Source organism: Zalophus californianus, chromosome 3 (assembly GCF_009762305.2).
Source record: "Zalophus californianus isolate mZalCal1 chromosome 3, mZalCal1.pri.v2, whole genome shotgun sequence".
In the NCBI taxonomy this organism is placed as follows: Eukaryota; Metazoa; Chordata; class Mammalia; order Carnivora; family Otariidae; genus Zalophus; species Zalophus californianus.
The window spans coordinates 35,550,150-35,568,650 of NC_045597.1; positions in this window are offsets into that span (position 1 = coordinate 35,550,150).

Sequence of the window (18,501 nt, forward strand, 5' to 3'; positions counted from 1 at the left end):
AACGAGAGAATTTAAGAAAATGAGTTTACTAGCTACCTCAGGTAGGGGGCTGAGAAATAGAAGTGCAATGGTAGCTCCAAATCATTCTAGGTATAATAAAACACAACAAATTTCCCTAATCAAATAATTAGCAATATTTTGCTGCCTTAGTAATATTAAATCAATTAATTATTAATTTTATATAAATGGTAGTTACACAGGAAATGAGGCTTAAATCCACAGCCCACATACCTGGCCATCTGAAATTCTATTAGGAAGTCCTTTTTTCTGAAGACCTCATTACACTGACGTGGTAGGCGATACCAGTGATGGTTGTGAGAGCCACCATAATATGCAAATGAGGATGTATGATTGATCTCTTCAAAGCAAGGACTAGGAAGATCTGAAAGTAAATAATAGAATTGAAAAACAGCTCCAAAGGTGTTTAAAAGATCTTATTTGCCACTGAGATATAAGTGGGTGTATATACTAGGGGTTAACTTAAGAAAAGAACCGAAGTAGAAACACAGATCTGAGAAGAAATAGTACTTATACATTTAATTTACGGAAATACATATATTGTTTTTCTTAGAGCTGAATGATAATTGTTATTGCTCAATTGGCAATTTGTATTATTCTTTACTTTTGTGGGTAGATATTTAGAGATGAAACAGGCAGATGATTGAAGTTCGAAAGAGACACAATTCTCAGTTTTCATGATTTTCAAGGTGGTATGTTTTTATTCCCTCTCACTTGATTAGTATGCAACATTATGAAGGCCAAAATCAGGAATTTGATTATCATACAATTTTAATATTTTGCTGGTTAACAATTGATTATACCTATTTATGTCTAAAATATTATAGTTATTATTCAAGAGTGATTAGACCATGCGGCGCTTTTAGATAAATACATTCTAGCATCCTTTTCTGAAAAGTGGAGCTTTCATTTCCCGCATTATGGGGCAGTACCACCATTTGCATATATATAATTTATTATAATAAGTATCATCCATTAAGTACTTATAGTTTGTCAGGCACTGGGCAAAACACTTTTTTTTTTTAAAGATTTTATTTATTTGAGAGAGAGAGAATGAGAGATAGCACGAGAGGGAAGAGGGTCAGAGGGAGAAGCAGACTCCCTGCTGAGCAGGGAGCCCGATGTGGGACTCGATCCTGGGACTCCAGGATCATGACCTGAGCCGAAGGCAGTCGCTTAACCAACTGAGCCACCCAGGCGCCCAAGGGCAAAACACTTTTGATTCTCAGAATATCTTCTGGTATAGATACTAGAATTTTTTTTTTTTTCAATTTACAGAAGAAGAAACTGAGGTTAAGAAAATTTGAAAATTTGTATAATGCAAACTTACTCAGGAAAAGAGCTGGAGTATGAACTTAAAGTGTTTGAGGTGAAATCTAACTTCTTAACTATAGTTCTATGGCTATGGCTACCAAAAACACATCTAAAATTTTATTTTTTAAAGATTTTATTTATTTATTTGAGAGAGAGAGAATGAGAGAGAGAGAGCACGAGAGGGAGGAGTGTCAGAGGGAGAAGCAGACTCCCTGCTGAGCAGGAAGCCCGATGTGGGACTCGATCCCAGGACTCCAGGATCATGACCTGAGCCGAAGGCAGTCGCTTAACCAACTGAGCCACCCAGGCGCCCTAAGATTTTTTAATAGTGCTATCAAAATGTATTTCAGGGAACATTAGTTCTAAAGTACTAAAAATGAACAAAACATGTTCATGACACTGTCTCCTAGAAATTGAATTCAGCTGCAAGCATGAGATTTGAAAAAAATAATGACTTAAACAAGATAGAACATTGTTGTTTTGTTTTGTTGTTTTCCCTTTCATAAAGTAAGCACAGAGGTAGAGAATCCAGGACATATATGGAAGCTTTTCTGGATGAGCCTCATGAATGTTCTCAGCTCCTTCAGTCTTTTCTCTCCAGCATACTTGAAGCCCAACATACTTCGTGCTTAAAACTTTCATGCTCAACCTGTGGGTCTAAGATGACTGCTGAAGCCTAAGCAATTATATCCATAGTCCAGGCAGTAAGAAGGACCAAAAACAAAAATAGGAGTAGATCGGCTAAAGCTACCTACTAATTGAGTCAGATCCCTTTATCAGCAGTTATCTTGGAAGCCCCAATTAAAACTTCCATCAACATGATACAAGCAAGAAGTTGGTCACAAGGCTACTCCATCTACAATGATGGGGTGTCAGATGAAATTTTTCATGTGGGCATGTTGCTATGTACTCACCCCCCAAAAAAGTATGTTGGTAAAAAGGAAAAGTGAATTTTTTTAAATTTAAATTCAATTAGCCGACATATAGTACATCGTTAGTTTTTGATGTAGTGTTCAATGATTCGTTAGTAGCGTCTAACACCCAGGGCTCATCTATCTCATACGTAACTAACACTGTTCCCAATGACTAAACTTATAGAAACTATTTTTCAATCATATATAAATATGTACATATGTATATATATGTATGTTGCATGCCTTTTTTTCTCCTTAAGCATGATCCGACAAATTTTAATTTTCTCATATTTCAAATATAGTGTAAAGAAAAGATTATAATGAGACCACTTCTAATAAAAAAAAAAAAACTCTGAGGGCTAGTCTACGTCCAGATAAAAGCATCTTTCCTTAAAAGCTACTAGTTCTTAATTTCTCCAGCAAAACCCTGTTCTGTCTGAACAAGTCAGGAGGATATAATTAGGTAAGTGTTCTTCCAAAGTGGGATCACATAAAAAGGGACATGCTAGCTTTTTTTTTTGTTATTATTATGATTACTATTACTATTATTATTATGAATTTGCTAAGAGAGCACTAAATTCAAATAGAATAAAGACATTCGATTCATAGTATAGTTAACACCTTATTCTTTGACTTAATAAAGCTGTCCTTGTCATTTTATCGATGTTTACAAAGTTATCTACTTCGTGTCACTTTTCCTTCTTTGGTCTTAGAAGTTAACCCTGGACAGCTTAAGTAAACAGAAAAACTTACAGGGAAGTTATGAACATGAGTGAAGGGAAAATTTGAAAAGTACTGAAGTCAGGACAGCTCTACGGATCCCGAGTCCACAGTAGCAGAAACCGAGGGACAATTCCTTAAGATTAAATCAGCCCCAGGATCTCCAGTCTTCTCATCCCGTGTGGAAGTTTCTGTTCCAGGCAGAGAGATGGTAGCTGGTGTATTGAGCATCACTTATTGGTGGGACAGGCACTTGGCAGAAGGACCAGACTATTACCAATGGGAGACAGAGTTATCCGATACAAATTCATAGTGTTTTTAACCAAAGTGGCATCAACGACTCATGTTCAATATCCCTTGTGAGGGTTTTGTCTTTCTCTGAGGGGGCGTGCTAAGTGTTCAGTGACTCACAAAGGTGAATATCAGGAATATTTGGAAACACACAATAATACTTGGGCCCATTGTAAAACAGTAGGCTGTCCTTACAACTTCCTTTAATGTTTAAATGCCAGGTGCTGTGGAAACCTTTTATATTTGTCTTATTCTATCAAGGTGAAGGTCACATTTTTATGACCATTGATGTCACCCTCATTCCTTGTATATTTTCAGGCACTCTGGCCAAAAATGAAAAGCACTTCCCTTTGTTTTCCTATGGGATCACATGCAACACCACAGTGGCAAAGGATCCAAATGACTCTTTTCTACTATTAGTCTGGCACCAGAAACTATTTTATCTCCCCAGAAGCAACTGCAATCGAAATTGCTTTTTGATCCATAGATACATTTATTTTCCTGTTTTTTTCTTGCTATTGTTTTTGTTTCTATCCAAATGCAAATATAATACAGACTTAAGAATTCACCTCTGAAAAGAGTCGGGAGGCAAATATGCTTTTGGTATAAACTGAGTTAACATTCCCATTTACGAGTCAGTTCTTTAATTTGAAGTTTCTATTTCAGCCAGGAATGATAAGCGGAAACCAACAATATGACTAACATTGTACTTTTCATTTCTTTATGTAATTCTTATTTTATGTCAATACATATAACCTGACATTTTCAGCTGCATCTCCAGTTTATTTTCAACCACTTTATTTTTTTTTGAAGATATTATTTATTTATTTGAGAGAGAGAGCCACAGCAAGGGGAGTGGGAGAGGGAGAAGCAGGCTCCCTGCTGAGCAGGGAGCCCGATGCGGGGCTCAATCCCAGGACCCTGAGACCATGACCTGAGCCAAAGGCAGACGCTTAACCAACTGAGCCACCCAGGCATTCTTCAACCACTTTAGATAAATTTTTCATAGATAAAGTTTTGATAACTTTATGACCTATTATTACAAAACTGTGGAATTCGCAAGAAAAACCTGAAAGCTAAAACAACTTTCAGTGACTTAGTTTTGCTGGTAAAGAGCAGTAGCTATTGACGTTGGCCCTGGAACAGGTTTAAGAACCAGTGGTTATTAAGAAACAGAACTGAGGGAATATATGAAATGTATTCGTAGGTATAGGCACATATGAGCAAGGCCTGCAAATACTTATAAATATTTGTCATTATTAATATCTTTTTATATTAATATGTTTTTATCAGGATATTAATTCCACTAGTATGATTGCTGTAGGTCCTCATAGGATGACTAATCAAGAGCTCTTCTAGATGTAGATTTTCTTTTCACTTACACAGATTAAAAAGTAAATCCTAAGCTATCAGGAAAAGGAGCTGAAATAAAGACACTCTCTGCCCAAATTCTTTTTTATTGTCTTTCCTTTAAAAATCTCTTAATTCATATGAATAGAGTGACTTTTGTGGCTATTTATAAAAAATAGAGACAACAAATGACTTTCAAAGTCTACAGATAGGTGATTATATAAAACAATACTAAACTTAAACAAAGATGGGATACTTGGCTCACAGTTTGAGTGAGGGCATAACAATTTTGTTAGACCTTATCATCAATAGTACTTCCAAAATAAGAAATAAGAATTTTGTACAAAATGTCACAGTTTATAAGAACAATAACACACAAGAAAATTGTATACGTGTGATCACCCTTATTGATGTAAAAGTGAGATTAGTTCAAAAAGCCACTTAGTTGATTCATGGGGTCTGAAAAGCTGCAAAGCAGAGCATGAAAATGTTACTGTGCTAGACAGACATTGACCTGGGTGATTTGAGTATAAGCTATGGTAAGAGGGCAGTGATGGGCTACTAACATAAATATTGGCACATGACCACGGAAAGAATAAGTGTCCTTTCTCGGGCAAGTCGCTAACATAACTATCATCACACACTTAGTTTGGAAGAATAATTTCTGGGAAAGTAAAATCACACTCATTCCCTGAGATGGACCTATTTCTTCAGAACTGCCCTTGTCTATCATTCTCTTATTTCCTAAGATTCGGTGTCAACTGTTGACTATCTTCATAATACGCAATTACAGTTCTGTTCTGTGTGTGCGTGTGTGTGTGAGCACACATGTGTGCGGGCATACGGCTGTTTACATTTAAGCCTGAGTCAAGTCTCCCAAATCAAGGCAGCAGAGCCACATTTTACTTTTGTCAGAAGTGATGCAGGACCTTGATGAGCATGTTGAAAACGGTGTAGATATAGAAGCTCCCTGTGTAGATTAATTCAGTGCACAGCTGGGGCTGGGAAGGCAAGCCCATTCTAGGGAATGAAGAATGGCTGATCGGGGTGGAGCTGCCCGCCTCCCTCTCCACAATGTACTAATCCTCAATTTGGCACTGCTTTAAAAGAAAAGAAATCTAAATTGAGGCCAGCTGATTTCTTACTGAATCAGCCAGCTGGATGTGGAGCCAATTTCCGCAGCTTCCACGCTGTGGTAGCCAGGAAATATTTTAATTGAAAGAACTTGATGTTGACAAATACCGAAGACAGCCTATTTATAACTTTTAACCAATATTTATGGAATTCCCCGATTTAATAACATTTCTCCTTAAACTCGATTGCAAAATAGAAAAATTGTCAGGCGAGAACCAAAGCTAAATGATGTGGAAGGGTAATAAGTAAAACCAGAGAGAAAGAACGAGAAAAAAGGACTAGTAAATGTTGTACACAGATCAACAGGCACATGCCAGTGAGGCCAATGATGTAATATATTCAACCAAAATAATTTCAAGTTGTAATATTTTTAAATATTATAATTTAGGAGGTTTGACATGATAAAATCAGTGATGCTATGTTTTTAAACACATCCAGTCTTACGAGGTATGTCTAAATTCTGCATATTCGGTGGGGAATTTTATTTTGCTAGCCAAACTGAGTGATTTGGCTTAGTTATTCCTTTTTCGAGATAAAGCAACTTGTGCTTAAAATGACCCTCAAACACAAAATCCAATACAAACTTTCTCTCTTCTTTAACATGGACACAGTGATTTGAAAGTGCCAACCTTGATTATAAGGATGGCATTATAATCTTTGAAACAGATGCCCTCTTTTCTTAAAGATCGTGGGAGAGTTTATTTACCCTGCTCTACAATTGAAGCTATGTAGTTTTGGAGTTGTCTTCTTATCAACAGATGTTTAATACTTGAAGACAGTGCTTTGCCTTTAAAAGTTATTCCTTTTCCTCTAAATCTATTTTCTTCTTAAGTAACTCAACTTTTTACAATATTTAATGTGATGCACATAGCCATTTTTTCTTATAATCAAAGATATTATTGTTACAAAGTTACTTTTACACAGCCAAAGAGGAATGAAGAATTGGAAAGTAAAAATGGTTTGGAACATGGTTTGTTCCATGGTGAAATGGTAGTAACGTCCAAAATTGATGATTTGTGCAGTTCCAGATACCTGTGAATCACAAATATAATCACATAATGATATTGGGTATTGGGAAGATGCTATTATTAAATTTACATAGTTGGGGAATCTACCATTGTGTTTTCCATTACTGTTACTGATGATGGAGAACTAGCAAGTGTGTCTTTGCTGGTAGCTCTGGTCCGTCTGCTGGAAGGCAGCTCTCCCTAGTGGACACTTTGCTATCGCCATGCCCAGTCTATGCTTCAAGACTAAAGAACATGTCCATGAACTTTCTGAGTACAGATTGATCTATCTGGATAAATAAATATAAAGATGTGAGGTATAGCATATATACATTTTAAGAATATTTTTATCTCAAGTGATGAATTGGTTCTGGGGTGGGGATGTTAAAAATCCAACGTCATCTACCTCTTCCAAAATAAGGAAGTATGTTTGAGCACCGTCAGCCTCCAAATTAGTTATTACTTATAGAAGTAAATTGTAAGAAGTGATAAGAGACATATTTTAGTTCATTCATGGGAGAGATAAGAGGAATTTTGAATTCATGGAATCTGGTATAAAAACATTCACAAATAAAACCGTAGTGTGTAAGTTTTAAAAAAATTTGACAGAGAACTGTTGAGAATTATCTAATCATAGAGGAATGTGCCTGCCATAGAATTTCATAAGTAATCATATTGTGGAGATAGATGCACCTCATTACTCACTTTCCATTTTTATGAAAGGTTCATCCACATGTGCAATGATGCATTTATAGGTTTACACCCTCTTTGGAAAAAAAAAGGCATTTTGCATTTAAATTGCCCTTCCTCTTCCTAAAGTAGCTCTGAGAAGAGTAGGAGCCTTAAAATAATATATAATAAAAAGAGAACAATATTGAACATAGTTTGAAACAGTATGTTTTAATTTCATATAACTCAGTAAGTTTATTAGATTATTTACTTTTGAGAGCATGAAGTTCTGGAGTAATAATTATGGAGGAAAATATCTCTTTTATAATACTTGTGGCACAGTTATGGATAATAGTATAGTCATTGGGGGTACAGCCAGTTATGGAGAAGGCCAGTTAGGCACATGGTTTTTGTCCATTGCTAGATCTTTACATGATCTCATTTAAAAAGTAAGGAGAAATTATAAAGACATTAAGAAAAATAGAATTACCCCATGTGCACCCCTCTACACCCTTCTGTTTTTCTCCATTCCTGGAATCCATTCATTTTGTTCTGAGGAGGCATATTTAAAGTTATTACCTGGCTTTGTTCCTATGTTGTTGTCAAGGGAAGTAGAGATGGTGTTCTTAAATTTCTTTTTCTTTCTTTTTCTCTTTCTTTCTTTCTTTCTTTCTGTCTGTCTGTCTGTCTGTCTGCGGAGGAGGAGGAGGAGGGGAGTCTCCATCAGCCTCAGAGACTACCAAATACTGTTCAAATAGTAGCCCATATGTGCTTATTGACTGGGTACTATCTAAATCTATGAATAAATTAACACCATGTAAGGAGAGAAGAAATTCCCTTTCCTGGGCTGCCTCAGCATCTATGTAGGTTTTTTTGGTCTTGGCTTCAATTAAAGAACAGATTAGAAGAATATGGTCAGCATTAAAGCTGTAGCCTCTCCTTCAAAGTAATACAAGAGCCTCAAATTAGCATATCATTAAAAAACACCGGGAAACATAAAATTCATATTATAAAAATGCTCATTTCTGTATTTAAAATCCTGGGCCAGCAAATTTCTACTCAGAAAGGAAATGAGAGAGGGAGCCTGGGTGGCTCAGTTGGTTAAGCAACTGCTTTCGGCCCAGGTCATGATCCTGGAGTCCCGGGATCGAGTCCCACATCAGGCTCCCTGCTCGGCAGGGAGTCTGCTTCTCCCTCTGACCCTCTTCCCTCTCGTGCTCTCTATCTCTCATTCTCTCTCTCTCAAATAAATAAATAAAATCTTTTAAAAAAAAAAAAAAAAAAAGAAAGGAAATGAGAGAAGCAGAGAGAGAGGCACAGAGAGGTTGATTGGGAGGGAAGAGAGAAAGATTTAAGAGGACGCTGTTGTCACTCACTTGTCTGCAGTGGGTTAGCTGAAACCTAAACCCTCCCCAGACTTCTGAGGTTGCCATGCTCATATGGAGAAACTGAAAAGGAAAACAGAGGAGTCATGTTATCGACTTAGACTAACTAAGGTGACTGGGGTGTTGGCATTTCTTATAAAGGGAATTTTTTTTTCCTTTCTTCCTCTGCATGAGCTAAAAGAGCACACTTTGGAGAATAGCTGCCTGAAACCAGCACGTGTTATCTGAAGGAGCAGGAGGATAGGTAATGCGTAATGCACTGGATAGGCAAGTTAGAAATATAGTCGTTCTTGTCCTTGTAAAGACTTCTCCCTCTTGTTTTCATGTTAAACTCTCACTTTCAGAGTCCAGATTAACATGAAAACAGAAAAAAGGAAAGAATCATGAGATGGCCCCTGTGCTTATGAAGGCTTGGGTTTCTCTTTCTCTTATAGTCATTTAGGATGATGTTTAAAAAGTTACTTTTGTATCATTACATTAAATTTCTATTATTGATGCATATTTCCTGGTTTAATCTTTAATGACTTTGAATATGAGAAGAAATGTAGCAGTTGAGCTTATTTTATATTCATTATACATGCAGATTAGCTATTATTGAATAATTTATTGCTATTGTCAGAAAACTTAGGATTACTGAATGGTTTCTGGGTATTATATTTTCTAGCCACATTCATGTATTTGCCCAACTTTTAGAAAATATTTAATTTTAAATATAAGAATAAAGCATATTCAAAGCAACTACTTATATGCCTATGATTTTATTCTTCATATTTGATGATGTTTTTAACCTGCTGTCTAAATGTTATTCAAGGTTGGCATTTCATTAAGTGATGTAACTGCCTCCTTTTGAAGTGCTAGTCTGAGTAGTGGTTTCTATACATCCATGTTGCTGTGTCCATGTTCTATATAGCCATGTGATTCAGAGAGATTATCGCATTTTTTTCAGAAATTTATGTTTTATTTCACATGCAATACTATTTACAACAGGAGGCACGTGATGATTTTTAATAGTATTGGCATTATGTGGGCCCAGTTATCTGTGCTAAGTATGGCAGTTATAGAAGTAAAGCATTGTCCACTCACAGAGGAAGAACTCTTGTTCTCATAAACCATCTTCACCATAAACTATGCTGATACATTTTTAGTCCTATAAAAAATCCCTTGCTGCTTCCTGCATCTATTGTATCCTTTCTCAAACAGTGGCAAGCAACATGCTATTATATAAGGTAATGCATCTGAGTAAGGGCAAATGCTTATAAGTATTTCTTAATATAGGTGATTAGTTGTAAGCAAGTATTGTCTTTACGTATGAATATAAAATTTCGTGTGACATAATCCAAAGATAATATAGTGTTTCTATTTTGCATATTTAAAAAAAAATCTTGAAATCTTTCAATACTCCTGCAAGAAAAATTTGAGAAAAGAAAATTTAAATAACTCTCAAGACTATAGGATTATTTAGTGAATAACTTTGTTTTGACTACTGGTGACACTGGCCCTTTAAAGACCAATAACACATAATCAGCCATTCCTTGACCATTCAAATAGAAATCTAAGGACGTTTTCAGTTGAATAGTTGCATTGCAGTGTGAAATGGGGTGTATCAACAGAAATAACCCTTTTCATTTTACCTAATCCCAGGAAATAAAAGCTTTAGCTAATAATAACCCATCCTTACATTAGAAATGTAATTCTAGTAACGGAAAAATCTGAACTAGCTGACCACATACCATTCATCATGGAATGTCAAACAGCCATCAATTCAAGAATAGAATTGAGGTGCCAAACTAGTAGATATGAAAGTAGTTTATTTTCAGGCCCTCTTCCTATGAAAAGAGAACAACAGTGGAGAGAACTCCTTAGTCCATCCCGTTTACAATTTTAGCATTGGTTTTGAAGTCAGAAGCATTCAAAATATGCTTGATTTCTTCCAGTTAACATTTAAAAGTACCTTATCTGACACATGTATACAAAACTAGACTAACGAAGCTATATTAAAAGGAGCTTTAACACACATACATAAAAAAGTGTTAAAAATTATCAGCTAATTTTGAATAAAGTGATAACTAGTATATAACCTGAGGAAACAAATTTGCTGAGGAAGCAAAAAGAGCTATCTTTCATCTCATTCATAAAAGACTCATAGATTAGCACACTGAATAGTAAAGTATTTATTTGATTTTCTTATTTAAGTATTATTCTGCAGTTTTATGGTAATCTGTATTTCAGCAGTTGATATAGATCACTGGAATATATATAAACCTATATATATATAATATAGGCATAACTATTGCTATTATTTAATTATGTTTTTTTCAAAAAAATAAGTATGTTGACATTATATCCATTCAGTTTCTGTCAGACAGTAAGTTAACACAAATTTGTGGAAGTAATGAAGGGGTATAATAACAGATTTTACCAAGGATTTTCACTTTAAAATGAGTGTTAAAGATTAAGATTTTATACACACAACACCAATCCAAAGTAAATATCAAGAACGTGAATAATTACGACATTACTTGCAGTTCAGTATTGTGCAATCCGTATTGTTTCTCAATCACCTCCCACCAGTGTGTTGATTTTTACAATAATGTTCTTGCTTTCTTTAAAGGAATTTTTAGCATTTACGAATGTATCCTCAAATAATATGGCTTAGTTTGCTTGTTTCCAGGACTTGTAAAAATGTAATCACACTGTAATTGGATTTTGTGTTTTGCTTTTCTCTTTCAAAATTATATTTGTAAGACTCATCAACATTGTTGGGTGTAGTTGTAGATGATTCATTTACATTGTTATATATTTCACTGTATGCCACAATTTATTTGTCTATGCCACTACTGATGGCCTAAATTTAGGTCGTTTCCAATTTAAGGCAATTGTAAACAATGCTTTTTTTAGTGTGTATATATATATATATATATCCTGGTGCATATAAGATGTATTTATTATGGTTACCTATTTGGAAATGCAGTTAATTAGTGGGTCAAGCATACACATTTCTTCAATAGTATGAAATAATATATATGGATTTTAAAGTGTTTATGACAATGTAAATTCTTACTAGCTTTGAGTTCTCAGGTTAACAAATGCATAACCTGTGTAACCCAAAGCTCTTCTAGGTACAAACCCTTATTATTACCCCAGAAAGTTCCCTCTTGCCTCTTCCCAGTTACCTCCACCCCCACAGAAGCAGCCATTGCTGTAATTTTTCTTTGCCATAGATTAGTTGTGCCTGCTCTAGAATTTCATAGAAGTGGGGGCGCCTGGGTGGCTCAGTCAGTTAAGCATCTGCCTTTGGCTCAGGTCATGATGTCAGCGTCCTGGGATGGAGCCCACATCCATTGGTCAGGCTCCCTGCTCAGTGGGGAGCCTGCTTCTCCCTCTCCCTCTGCAGCTCCCTCTGCTTGTGCTCTCTCTCTCTGTCAAATAAATAAATAAAATCGTAAAAAAAAAAAGAAAGGGGAATCCTATTGTATATATTGTTTTAAGTAAAGTTTTTTTTTTTTTTTGTACATGGTGTATCATTTGGAGATTCATCCATGTTATTGTATGTATTAGGAGACTGGTTATTTTTATTGCTTGGTGGTTATTCCATTTTGTGAATATACAATATTTATATTTGGTTATCTAATTCTCTTCCCAAGAAGTATCAGGGCTCTCTTCAGTTTGAGGATATTATGAATAAAGTTGCTATGAACATTCTTGGTCAAGTTTTTTTTTTGTTTGTGTGTTTGCTTGTTTGCTTGCTTGCTCATTCTTTGTGTGCTGCATTTAATTTTCTTAGATTGAAACCTAGGTGTGGAATGGATGAGCCATAGGGAGTATATATTTATTTTTTTATTAAATAGCTGCCAGTCATTTTGCATAGTATTAGTTCATTTTTACTCTTATTGAGAGTGTATGGAAAGTTACATCACTCCATGTTCTTGCCAATGTTTGGTGTTTTCATTTTTTTTTTAATTCTAGCCATGCTTATTGATATGTTGTGGTAACTCCTTGTGGTTTGAATTTGCAATTCTCTGGTGAGTAATCATTTGACCATTTCTTCATACAATTTTTGGCTATTGTACATTTCCTTTTCTGAAGTGTCTATTCACATGTTTTACCAGGTTTTTTTTGGGGGGGGAGGTTGTCTGTCTTCTTATAACAATAATGATAATTGTTGTAGAGGTTCTTTGTATATCTAGGATAGAAATACTCTGACTTAATGGTTTGATTTTCTGGGCACCTGGGTGGCTCAGTCATTAAGCGTCTGCCTTCAGCTCAGGTCATGGTCCCAGGGTCCTGGGATCGAGCCCCGCATCGGGCTCCCTGCTCTGCGGGAAGCCTGCTTCTCCCTCTCCCACTCCCCCTGCTTGTGTTCCTCTTCTCGCTGTCTCTCTCTCTGTCAAATAAATAAATAAAAATCTTTAAAAAAAATGGTTTGATTTTCTAAACGATGTCATCATGATGAACAGAAGGTTTTATTTTTTTTACATCTTTCTAACTGAGATTAGGTTTACATAACATAAAATTATCCATTTTAAAGGGTACAATTGGGTAACATTCAGTATATTCACAATGTTATGCTTCTATCTAGTTTCAAAACATTTTCATCACTCCCAAAAGAAAATCCCATGCCCATTTAGCAGTTACCCCCTATTTCTCACCCTCTATAGCTCCTGGCAGCCAAAAATCTGCCCTTTGTCTCCATGGATTTATCTCTTCTGGATATTTAATATAAAAGGAATAATGCAATATTTCTCTCTTTGTGCTTGGCTTCTTTTACTTAGCATAATGTCTTTGAGTTTCATCCATGTTGTTGCATGTATCAGTACTTCAATCTTTTCTTTGACTAATAGTACATTGTCTTATATACACTACATTTTATTTATCCCTTCATCTGTTGATGCATACTTGGGCTTTTTCTGCCTTTTAGTTATTGTGAATGGAAACTTTTAATTTTGATTTAGCCTAACTTATTCTTTTTTCTTTAATGATTATTGTGTTTTTTTTTTCTAAAATTCCTTAGAGTACCCCCAGTAAATAAAATAGTTTCATGGTTTCTTTATTGTTTTAGCTTTTAAATCTAGGTCTAGAACTCATCTCAGACATTTTTTATGTATTGTTACGTAAAGATCAAAGATTTCTCTTCCCCCTTCCCTTCTTTCCCTCTCCATCACCCCATTTCCATCCTTTCCCCTCCCCCACCTCTCCTCCTCTTCCTTCTTTCACATTTATTTCTTCTTTCCCCCTCCTCCTCTTCTGTTACTACTCCTCCTTGCTTCTTGTCTTTCTTATTTTTCTTCTCTTTTTTCTTCTCTTTCTTCTTCCTTGTATGGGTATCTAGTTCCAGATCCGCCTTTAGAAAACACTTCTTTCCCCCATGGGTTTCTTTCTTTTGGTTCCTTTGTCAAAAATCAAATGTAATCCTATATCTGGACTCTCAATTCCATTTCAGTGATCTACTGGTCAATTTTTATGCCAATGTTATACCATCTCAATTAGTGTAGTGTCACAGTAAGATGGGCAGTGTAATAGCCCAACTTTACTATTTTATTAAAGATGTCTCTCTCTCTTCTATGTTCTTTTAATTGCTTATGAAGTTTAGAATCAGCTGGTCTATTTCTCCAAACATGTCTGCTCAGATTATGGTTGAGATAAAATCAAATTTATATATCAATTGGTGGAGAATTTCTTTCTTTTTTTAATAGACTTTATTTATTTATTTGAGAGAGAGCACAGGAAAGCAGAAGGGCAGAGGGAGAGGGAGAAGCCGACTCTCCACTGAGCAAGGAGCTCAACCATCCCAGAACCTCGAGAGCATGACCTGAGCTGAAGACAGTTCCTTATCAGACTGAGCCAACCAGGCACCCCGAGAATTTATTTCTTAATATAAAGTCTTCTAATTCATGAGTATGGTATATATTTACATTTTTTTAGTCTTCCTTTATTACCCTCAACAAAGTATTGTAGTTTTTAATGTAGAGTTCTTACATGTCTTTTATTAAATTATTTCTAATTATTTATATTTTTGATATAACTTAATATAATTTTAAAATTTTTGTGTATTGCATTTTTGATTGTACAAAACTGGATTTCATAATCTTCAGTCCTACAATTTTGCTAAATACTCTTATTAGTATTAATAATTCTTTTGTAGATGCCTTAGGATTTTCTACGTATGCATTCATGTTATCTCCAAATCGAGAAAGTTTGACTTCTCCCTTTCATCTTCATGGTTCTTACTTCTCTTCTCTGCCTTGTTGTAATGGCTAGATCCTTTGTTATAATATTGAATAGAAGAGTTGAGATAGCATTATTTCAGTGTTTCTAGTCTGAGGAGAGGAGCGTTCGATATTACATATTTGTGACATTTACCCCAGATTTTTGTAGATACTGTTTATCAAATTGATGAAGATCCTTTATAATCCTAGATTACTGAGACCTTTTATCATGAAAGCATTTTATCAAGATGCTTTTTTATCTATTAAAATGATTACATGGGTTTTCTGATTTGTTGATATGATGATTTATATTGATTAGATTTCAAAAAATAACCCAACCTTTTATTATAGGAGTAAATCCTACTCAGCCATCATGTATTATTCCTTTTATATATTGCTGGATTCCATTTGTTGATATTTTGTTAAAGATTTTTACTTCATTGTTCATGAGAGATCATCATCTATGTATATATTTTTACAATATTACCTTTAGATTTAAGCCTTAAGATTATGGTGGCCTCAGGGCACCTGGGTGACTCAGTCGGTTAAACATCTGCCTTTGGTTCAGGTTATGGTCCTGGAGTCCTGGGATCGAACCCCACGTAGGGATTCCTGCTCTGCTGCTTCCTCTCCCTCTGCTCCTCCCCTTGTTCATGCTTGCTTGCTCTCTCTCTCTCACTCACTTTCTCTCAAATAAATAAATAAAAAATCTTAAAAAACAAGATTATGGTGGTCTCATACAATATGTTCTGGGGAGAAAAACTCTATAATATTGATATTTTTTTTGAATCTTTGCTATAATTCTCAAGTATAACAATCTAGTTCTAGAGTTTTCTTTATGAGAAGGTTTTGATAAACAACTAAATCTACTTAATGTGTCAGATATTATTATATATTTTCCCTCATGTGATATTTCATTCTTCTCAATCACTGCTTTCAAAACTCTCTTTTTAGCATTGGTTTTTAAAAGTCTTATTAGAATATATTAAGTATAGTTTTCTTTGTATTTACCCGGCTTGGGGTTCACTGAGCTTAATCAGTTTATAATTTCATGAAATTTAGGAATTTTCATCATGATTTTAAAATTTTTTCTGCTCTTCTCTCTCTCTCCTCCTTCTGTGACTTTAATTACATACATTTTTTAGACAGCTTGATGCCCCATTGAGGTTCTGTTCATTTTTTCTCAATACATTTCCTTTCTATACTAAAGATTAGATAATTTCCTTTGACTTATTTTAGGTTAATTGGGCATTTGTTTTTATTTTCTGCCTGATGTTAAGTCCATTAGTTAATATTTAATTTTAAATATTTTATTGTTTTGTTCTAGAATCCCTATTTGGTTTGTTTTTAATGATCTATTTGTAGGCTGAGAATCTTGTATATTCATTAATGATTGTCATATTTTCCCTTATGCTATTATATAGTAAATAGATAATCAACATCTTTTATACAAAACCTAGTATCTGGGTCATCTTTGGGTTGTTTTCTCTACTTTTTTTCTTGCCTTCAGACCATATTTTTCCATTTCTTTAAGTCTTCAGTAATTTTTAAAATATATTTTGGGCACTCTGAATGATACACTGTAGAAAACCTAACAAAATAAGATAAAAACAGAGAAGAAGACAAACCATAAGAAACTTTTAACTATAAGAAACAGACTGGGGGTTGCTGGAAGGGAAGTAGATGGGGGATAGGGTAATCGGGTGAGCGGCACGAAGGAGGGCACCTGATGTAGTGAGCATTGGGTGTTATATGCAACTGATGAATCACTAAATTCTAACCTGAAACTAATAATACACTATTAAAAAAAAAAGAAGAGAGTCATGGGATCAAACCTGAGTAATTCTAAAAGAGGCTGAAGAAAATGATACACTATAGAGAATGTAGAAATAATACACTGAAGAAAGAAAAACTTTCTCTAAGAAGTTTTGGGGTTTTGTAAAAACAGACACTTAACGTGGGTAGGCTCACATTCCAGAATCTGTATTTCTAGTGGTAGGCATCACCGAGACTGCTCATTTCATATTGTTTTTCAGCAGTTACTTATTGCAGGAAAATTTGCAAATACATTTCAGTATTCAACCCAGAATGGTTGGTTGGTAATGACATGCTAACTGAATTTCGGGTCTGACTCTACTTTTTGTCCAGGGCCTTCTTGCTGGGCCAAACTAAAAAACCATTTGATTAGTAAAGGCTTAATAAAGTGAAATTATCCTGAATTGGATAAATTTGGTATCAATTAAATCTCCAACTGGCTCCTAAATTGTGTAAATAGATATTTATAGTCTACTGTAGGTTTCAAGTATAACTTGAGATGATCCTGAACAATTTTGTCATTGGAGAATATGTTAAATCATCCCAGTAAAAGAAGGATCTTGAGTAAATAGATATAAATGCACAAGTATATAAGGAAGTAGGAAATCTGTAGTTGGCCCATATTAGTTCTCCAATAGTCTCTGTCATCATTTTTATTCATATCACTGTTCCAGAAATGTTCTAATTGTGACTTTTATTCCATCTCTTCTTTCAAAAGCTATTTTATATATAACTTCTTTAATTGTCACTATTATAATAAAATGAAACATTTTTACAAATTAAATTAATATGAAAATGATACTGACATTAATCCCACAGTAGATGTGGATGACATGGGAGAAACTGATTTTCACTCTCTGCTTTGAAATTTAGTATGATAAATGACAAAACAAGAAACAAGTAAGGCCCAATAAGACTTAAAGTGTTGCTTTATGTATAAGAAGGGCTTTCCAATTATTGGGCTATTATTTTGATTTATTTTGTATTTTTATTTTTTTTACTTCTCACTCTCTTTGGTTTACATTTCTTTATTCATAAATAGATAATAAGTGATAGTGGGGAACATTTAGAAGTTGTATCCTTGGATTTTTATTTCAGGAATAAAAACTTTAGGTGTTGAAACTTCATTTTGGGGGAAAAGGATTTCATGTATAGCAATGAATGACTATATATAAAAAATAGTAAAGGATAAAACAGGCAAGATTATTTTCATACTGTTAGAAGTTAGGAGAGAGGACAGTGGCTGAAAGCTAGCTCAAAGAGGGTGTCCCATGAATTGGTAGTATTTGTTTTCTTGATATGATTGTTTATTAAATGAGCAAGTTCAGTTTGTGAATTTATAAATGGCAGAATTATATTTTTGCTTACTATATGTATAAGTCAAGTGTTATATACACATGGATATCTAGATCTATAGGCTAAATTAGATAGTTGTATGTATTAGAAGCACTAAGAGAGAGATATAGATTAAGGAGATGGAGAAATATAGATTAAAGTTTATTATTAAAACTAAGAAGGAAGAGAGTCTTGAGATCAAACCTGAGTGATTCTAAGAAAATAAACAAAAGAAAATGAGTAATGAAGGAGACTGACAAAGGTAGGGCAAATGGTAACTTTGAAGAATAATGTACCATGGAAGTCAAGATAAGAGTATTTACAAGAATGAGAGAATTAACTA